This window comes from Pygoscelis adeliae, unplaced genomic scaffold (assembly GCF_000699105.1).
Source record: "Pygoscelis adeliae isolate BGI_AS28 unplaced genomic scaffold, ASM69910v1 Scaffold41, whole genome shotgun sequence".
NCBI classification, from domain to species: Eukaryota; Metazoa; Chordata; class Aves; order Sphenisciformes; family Spheniscidae; genus Pygoscelis; species Pygoscelis adeliae.
Window position 1 is genome coordinate 1,739,727 of NW_008824373.1, and position 8,746 is coordinate 1,748,472.

General features: G+C 37.6%; 1 protein-coding gene across 4 annotated transcripts in view; it reads right to left on the reverse strand.

Moving 5' to 3' along the window:
* The window catches only part of EPHA7 (EPH receptor A7), a 166,785-nt gene that overhangs the window by 109,134 nt on the left and 48,905 nt on the right, over positions 1-8,746 (reverse strand). The gene's annotated exons all lie outside the window — the stretch shown is intronic.

Sequence of the window (8,746 nt, forward strand, 5' to 3'; positions counted from 1 at the left end):
TGCTTTAAGACTGCTGAAGGGTTTCTGGTATCTGAAATAGTTGATTTGGAATTAATGGAGCAAAGGCTACTCTTCCCTGATCTGAGAAACCCAAAGAAGCTGCAACCCACTGGTGAACCCTGATCCCGAGGAAAGAATGAGGCGTGAACACTTGTTGGACAGACGACACTGGTAGGAACAAGCAGAAAGAGGAGGAGGGCAGAGCGCCTAAGCTGCACAATTGTTTTTTCCGGTTTCACAGAGAGAGACAACTAGGCTGAAATGAATTTACTAAAACTTTCAAGGGAAAGTTAAAAGGTAGATAGTTGGAAATATGCATATAAGATCATTTCATACTTTGGTTTGCCCGCTGTGAACCCATGGAAGTAAAAAATGTGCTGTGTTCCAAAACTGGTGTTTAGAAATACTTTTATCAGCTATTGCCACAGTTCCCAAAGCAGAAACACCCATAAAACACATCTATAATGATTCTTACAAGCAGAGAACTGCAACCTAGGCAGCCAGCTTAAGAATGGATAAACTATGAGAGCTGTAGGGGACGAGGAGGAAGGAAGTGGGGATCACACAATGCTAAAACTGGAAATAGATTAAGACCCCATTTCAGCACTGAGGTTATGGGCAAACTTACAAACACTGTCAACATGAAAAACAGAACACAAAAGTCCTCCAGAACTTTCTAGTCAAGCAGAGGCCTTTTCAACCACACTATTTTATTCTTTTTTTTCCAACCCTAACAGACAGTCTAACCTTCTTAAGCCATCACCTGTATGCAAAGAAAAGGGACAGCACCTGAAAGTTAGTATTCGGTATCAAAATATTAAAGCTAGTTAAATAGTCATTCTGAATTCCGAGAGAGAGAATTTACTTTGGTTATATTCATATTTGCTTGGATATTTTCTCAGAACAGAAATGCAAAGTGTCCGAAGACACTGATATTTGGAACATTTATTTCAGTTGTCTGGTACTGCAGTGATGGAAAGAGCATGAAAACAATTAGCTTTATCCAAATCTCACTGAAGTCAATGAGGAGTGTCTTTGACTTTAATAGCCTTTGGACTGGACTCACAGTGTAGCTACAGCCACATGACTCTTATTAATCTGATGAATTTTAGGCATCTGAAAGAAAAAAAATGTAGTAATACTTAAGGTAACAGTAGATTAAAGTTGATGAATTAGGTAAATCAACAGTGGATCATACCAGTATAAAATGACAGGAAATTCTGGCCCTCTGTTGCTCTCTATCAATATACTAACTTTCTAAAGAAAAATATGCCTGAAGGACAGAAATCGCCGTAACATTTAGAGTTTGTCATGCTGAAAAAAACAGTGGATGGAAGCTAAATTACCTGGCAGAGAAAATTAGCATGCAAAGCATGTATCCTTTGACTTTGACAAAGGGGCACGAGTTTGCATTAGAAGAAAATCTAGCCCTGCTTGTAAAACATGCCATAGTTTGATTCTACCACAGTAGCTGTTATATATGCTATTTAGAAAAGAAGACAGGAAGAATTTTGGAGAAACACTTTGCACAAACATGACCCATGAATTCATAGTTGTGGCAAATTTAACTCGGAATTATCCTTTTACACCTTCATTCAAAATTGTTCCAGAATTTCCTGACCAAAGACAAAGAGCACAAAAGCTGAATTGATTTGTATGCGTGTACCTTAAGACATATATTTAAACTTCTGTCTGCTCTTTCAGTACTTGCAATTGAAAAGTAGCTAAAATTACCAAATAACAGTTTCCTGCCTTTCTTAAGTAGTCATGTTCCTCTCATACTGAGCAAAACACTGGACAAATACACCGGGTCTTCCAGCACACAGCCCTCTGCAAAGCAAAGAGCAACTTAAAAGGCAAAGATCCCTACTGTGTTTCCAGTCTGTCCTTCTCAGCAGGGAACATTACAAAGCAAAGACGCAGAGGGTAAAATAGAGATTTCAGACAGAAATAACAAAATGTAAACAGAAAACCCCTTTTCATTTTTTTTTCTGATGACTTGATCAAGACATTTATATGCTTAGTCACTTACTATTTAAAGTAAGTGTGCATTTCTTCTTAGAGTTCAAAGGATCTGAGTGTCTGTGACTAGTTTACATGACTGAAAGCTATTTATTCTCCTGCACAGCATACCACAGGCGGCAGGTTCAGGCGCTTGTACCATGTTACAATTCGATTAGCTTTTTTTCCAGTAAGAGGCTTGTGACAACATTTAATAACCATCCCTTCAACTTGTACACCCCATAAACATAAGGCGCAGAATATTCCAGCATTGACATTTTTAACAGTATGAAAAGAGCACTTTTAAAAAGGATTTTTAAAAACTTTATAGTTCTTTAGAAAGGAGGGTACGCAGGGGTACACATCATAATTAAAAGTACTCATTGGAAGAATACAACTAAATTATTTTCCCATTTTTCTTCATAAATTTAAATTTGTCACAAAAATTTGTTTTTTCAGCCTAGCAGTGGAATACTTCTATTGCTCAAAAATTGGGGAGCTATGAATCTTTATCTGTTTTTAACATACATCATTGTCCTTGCCAAGAAACTTACAACTGAAAACTCTACCAAGACAGAGTGTTGCATGGACCACTTATGAAGGTGTGGTAACTTGGCAGTGAGCTATTACAGATCACAGATGGGAAAGAACCATTCAGAAATACTTTTTGGACTCCTTTTTTTCCCCCCTTTTGTCCTATCTTGCCAAATTGCCACGGTGAATTTTTTTATATTACAAGTAATTTAAATACATCATTTTGTTCTACGGTATTTTAAATCCACCTATTTTGATCCAGTTTAGTTCTTTATGTAATATTTTTAAGATCACAGCTATAAAATCCCCACTGCCACTGCCTCCATAAGCAACCTTAAAAAAATGCTAATTGTAAAAAAAAAAAAACCAAACAACACATTAGCCAAACATTACTTGGAGCTCTGTACATGCAAATCCAAAGGAGATAAACACAGGTACTGTTCCACAAAAGCATCTCATGGCAGAGCTTGAGGCAACTCAAATTGCATTTGATCACATCCATTTTAATATTTCAATTCATTAGTGCAGGAAAGCACTCATCAGCAGCACTTCTTCCCTATAAAGGGAGCCTATATTGTAAATCAAAGTACCAAACTCAAGCAATGGGAGATAGGCAGGAGGGTGTAACTGGTGAGGCAGCACTCTGATGTTGTAGCCGTAACATTATTATTGCTGATCCGAGTAAAATGTGAACTCGTTTGACCTTCCTCAAGCAAGTTAAGATCCAGCAGTACTTTTGCTACTGAAGGGCTTCTGGGGTACTGGAGAAGATGGGGGGTGGGGAGGAAAGGGAAGAAAGGCAGCACAAAATAGATTTACTTCTATTCACTGTGGTGTGTCATTTACAGCTGCTAATTTAATAGAACAGCTCTTCCCAGATGAAGCTCCCATTTTGTTCAAACAGCTGCTCCAAAGTCTTATACGTTCCAGAAAAAGGTTTCAAACCAAGAGCAGTCAACTTTACTGACAGCACACAGGCACAGAATAACATCTACCAGCCTAACCTAAACAAGTCTTCAAATAATTTGTTATTAATTCTTTCCCCACATATTACAAAATCAACAATAAATATAGAAGAAAGCTATGCTTCAGCCAAGGCACAATCCTTTGCTTAGTATCTTAGCCTCTGTCAGGGACTGACCACCAGTGACCCTCCCAGGGCTACCCAGGACCTTGGATTTGTTTACTTGTCTTCAACAGCCATGGCTGCTCCTCAGAGAAAATCTTCCCACCTCCTCTGTGAAGCAAAGAGGTTTCTCTTGTTGGGAAGCTGGCAGAGTTCCACCGTGAAATACAAAGACGATGTGAACGGCCCTCGGATGGGAGAGCCTCCTTACACCGTGGAGCTGCTGTTTGAAACTGAGCAGGGCATTGTCGTTTCACATTTAAACTTCCTTGCCTGGAAGCCCTAGATAAAGAGGTACACTATTCTGTCTGTATATGATGAAAGAGCCCGCTGAAGATGACACTAGCAGTCCTTCTTGGCTTGGACTAAGCCGCTTTCTTTTTGTACATCCAGTAGCGCTCAACCGTAACAAGGACATATCACGACGCTAGGGTCTGGTACACAGCTGGGCAAAGTTGCAGCATCACTGCGCGGTACTCGCTTGAATACACGTTTAGCATATGCCACTGTAGTCAGTGCAATTGCAAACATTTTGAGCCAATGTCTTTGATATTGTTTAAAGGCCTATGCAAATACTGTAAATAATGGAATATTGCAAAGCCATAAGCAAATTCTGAGGAATTAACACACACTATTAAGAACTATGATGCCACATCGGTGGCACAACAAGGCATTAGCTGTTGTAACTAGAGGTGCTGACTGCAGCGTATGTAGAAAAATAGCAGCTTCTGTGCTGTGAGCTCATCACAAGCCTTAGTGGCCTGGCAGAGATCAAATAATGTATATTTTTCTTTTCATAATTATTAAAAAAAAAAATTCCAAGAAACTCTGGAAGGGGGAACAAAGGCAGATGTAGAGAGCAGCAAACAGCAGTCTGGAGTCCAACTTGTGGGACAGGAAAAAGGAAGAAAGGGATGTGTTAAATACTGTTCGTTTTTATGTAACCTTTTCACTCTAAACACTACAGAGATTCATTTTGCTTCTAGGAGAGCTAGGAAACTTAAACTGGGAGGGATTATAGCAATATGGTAAGGGCTATGAGTGACTTGTAACAACCAATGTTCATATAACTAAAGGAGAAAAAGTAAACAGTTGTAGGGCAGTGACATATTAATCGAGAAAATTATTTGCTACTACAATAATACAAACAAATTAAAAAAAGAAATCTCTATTTGTAGAAGTGCAAGGCTTCCAGGTGGCATATCAGCTTAAAACTGAAAGGGCACACAATTGTTTCAGCATGTTAGGCACTTGATTGAACATGGCTTTTGATAATAATTTTTGAGTTTATGTGAAAATAATGAAACATAATGAGTTGCAAGGAGGTGACTGCACTAATTACCATTTGATCCCATTATAAAAAGTAGACTGGTGTGAGGGGAGAAAAATAAAGATGATGTACTGTGCTAGCAGAGCAAGAGAGCTTGTCTGTTTATTCGGGTTTGCTCGCCGTTCCCTGAGTTTGCCGCCATGAGTAAGTTTTAGTGGCATACATGCCATAGGTTCATGCACACTGAAGAAGATGAAACTAACATTTAAAAACCGATACTTTTTCAAAGTCAGCATCAAAGGATGGCAAAGGAGTAATCACAGAGTTTCAACAACAGCGTATTACTTACAAACTTGGGGTAACAGCCTGGTCCCACTGAGAATCACGGCAAAATGACTGCCCACCTCGGGGGAGCTCAGGTTTTCCTCTGGGTTCCTCCCTCCTCTTAACTTGAATAAAATAAGTTGACTACATGTTAAAGTGATCCTATACATTGTATTTTTTCCTACAGGCAGTGGTTAGAATTTGTTTTATATCTGTGTGTAAATAAGCCTCCATTCTTGCGATTTGCTTTGCATTATCTTAATCAACTCCCTACCTTTCTACCCTCCCCAAGCCTGCGAACATTAAAGACAATTCAGCTAACCCCCTTTTCACAGAAATTATGTATACACAAGGACTTTGTGCAGATGTTTCCTGGATGAAGTTATGCAGCTGCAAAGACTTTATTAATTATAAAATGCAAAATGGAAAATGGATTGTTCTGTAATTGAAACTCTCTGGGGCTCCAATACATTTGAAAATTAACATACATATATGTATGGTCAGGACATAGATGGATGCTGTTAGATTATTTATTACAGATGGATATTTTAGCTAATGCAGAAAAAAGGCTGGTCTTTCTCCACTGGAGCTTTCAAATATTTGCTTCATATTAATGTCTATGGTTCCATAACTCTGGACTGAAAGCACAGCTTGCAGAAACAGTACTCCCACTGCTAGTGTTGCTGACCTCATCTACGATGGACAGGTCCAGAATCTTTATTTTAATCCTATTGACAGTGCCTCAGTGGGAGTAATTATAACAGTCAGCCACAAATTCAGACCTCCTGTCACTGATATATTAGGGTTTTTCACAACGAAAATGAGCAGCAGACAAGGAGGATGAAAACAACATGGGGCAGTGATTATAGCAAGATTTGTCAACCCCCTTCTGTATTAACCTGCTACAAACATGTGACAATTTGGCATGGGAGACACCAGAAATATAAAATGTTTAATCTTCCACAGTATCAAAAATAAAATTTTGAAAATAATTTGGCGGGTGTTGTTCTCTTATGAGATACTTGGCTGGTAGATCACAACATCAGCCACAGGCACGTTTTAGCCAACATATCTGAAAGGTTTAGATAAACTGAAAGTAGACCATTATAAAATAATTCCCAAATGTGGATTTCAATGTGAAATATTAGACATAAGAAATCCAGTAACAAAAGGAGACTTTATAACCTCTGATCCCCTTTTCCAATAATTTGTGTACATTCAAGTCATGACTATGTTTGAAATTGTAAATTACTTTTATAGTGAGAGATGGCATCTGTTATGCCTTCTCTGGCACCTAATATATATTGTTTTATAAGGAGCTTAGACTGTAGCATTTTATTTGTCTAACTACTATGCAGTGATAAATGTCTAGCTGAAAAAGATGTTTATTTTAGTTTGATTTTTAAACTGCAATAGCATCTAAAAATTATTCATGTTTCAGCCAAGGAATTATTGTTGTATGGTTTAGCCAGAGTAAACGCAAGACTCTTAATGGTGCCTCAGCTATAGTGTGAATGACATACCTAAATAGGGCTGTCCCATGGCTGCATACCATCATCTGCTGAATGTCTGCTGTTGCCTGTCAGGAATCTCTCAGGCCTCGTATTCATTTCCCAAGCCTAATATGCCCTTGTTGTCCAAAGTCCTGCTAATGTCTTTTGAGAGATGTTCACATACTGCTGTTCACACAGAGATCCAGAAATTATTAAGAAAAATATATATTATAAGAAAACTTATTCTGATTTTTCCACTGAATGAAGTGAAACCTTTACGTCTCTACAAATCTACTTAAAAAAAAACCCTGAGTATGTCATCATGTGTGCCTTTTTAACTTATCTAGTTGCAAAGAAACATAGGCACAAAGAAATACTCTGGTGTTTTCCTGGCTAATTTATACACAAGGACAAGGTAATCAGGTTGAAGAACATACCCCACAAATCAAAGAATACCCAATGTCACTATACTGTAACAGGAAAATTACTTTGAATCTAATGATTCTGAATAAGTACATAAAAGACTACATTTAAATGGCAATTAAAGAAACTCTAGCATAGTCTGAGCAAATTTAATTAATTCAGTAAGTTAAAAGTTGTGCATTGAGACTATGACATAATGTTTCTCTACATTTGCAGAATTTGCAAGGACTTGGGCATGTGCCTCTCATTAACTTTCTTGGGAACTACAAATATAAAGCCACCATGAAAATTTGGGGGAAATTAATGTGTGAGACATACAAAGACACACAAATGCAGACAGATGCAACTCTATTACTGAACAGAGTTCAAAAGTGAAAGGCGGGTTAGAGAAATGAAAGAAAAGATATTCTGGCTTTCCTGTTCATTCTTTTCAGGGTTTTTTTTTCCTTTTCTTCCACCGTGCCCTTCCCTCAAGATTAGGTTTGCAAGGTGCTTGAGTAGCTTCTGCACGGAGTTGAGTGACAGCTCGACTGATTACCTGGATTGGGAACAAATGCTCTACACTTTGCAGGACATGGTGTAGGTTCATCACAAAACAATGAATCAATTCCTTAAGTTTTGTCAGCAGTAGAAATTTTATCTGTCTTCCTCAGAAGATTCTCAACCAGTTGGAGAATTAATGGCAAAATGCACTTGATTTGCTCATAGCTTCTGCATCTGTGGGTTTTGTTTTTGTTTTTTCTTCTTTTACTGACTTGGTAATATTTAATTATGAACTTTTTTTTTAATTTTTACTAAAAAATCTGTTAAAACTACAGTGACTAAGAATTCAGTAAATCTAAGACCACCAACTAACTTATGTTATGGAAGTTATGATGTTCTAATATAAAAACTGTATGATTATCTAACTGAGCGGAATAACACATTCCTTAGATGCATCAGCAGAAAACAGACATTGCTGCAATGAAAAGAAATTGGCTATGCAAACTACAGTGTAAGTGGTGCTTTTTTTTCTAAACAGATGTATGAAAAATTTATGCTAAATTAGTCACATGCCTGCATCAATGTATTTTTTCGGTTTTGGTTTTTTTTTTTTTTTTAACTAGCAGATAATTCAACTCTACCAGCCATAAGAAAATAAAAGAAAAATACTGGTGATGAAATTAATACAGTAGATCGTTTTCATGACCTTTTTCTTTAACATTTTTCTTCCCTATTCTTGGGGTGTAGCTCAAACAATGAAGCACCAAAAAATTCCTTATAGTCTACAACATAGCTAGCTTGCCTTATACAGTGTTGCCACTTAAATAATAAACTGAGCTTACTGAGTTCAGTAAGGACTTTGACAGTGGCAATGCTATGACTCAACTCCTCTGATGTCATACAGGTTCTGCACAGGCATACCTTGTCTGTCCATATACAAATGAACACTTTGAGGTGTTTAATGCATGTTCGGGCTTTGTGATTGCAAACATGTCTTAGGGAAGGTTTCCTGTTGTTTTCTACAGAAAACAAAATACATCAAAAAAGCTCCAAGCAGTAATGAAAATAATGTAATTGGAAGGGGGGGGGGGG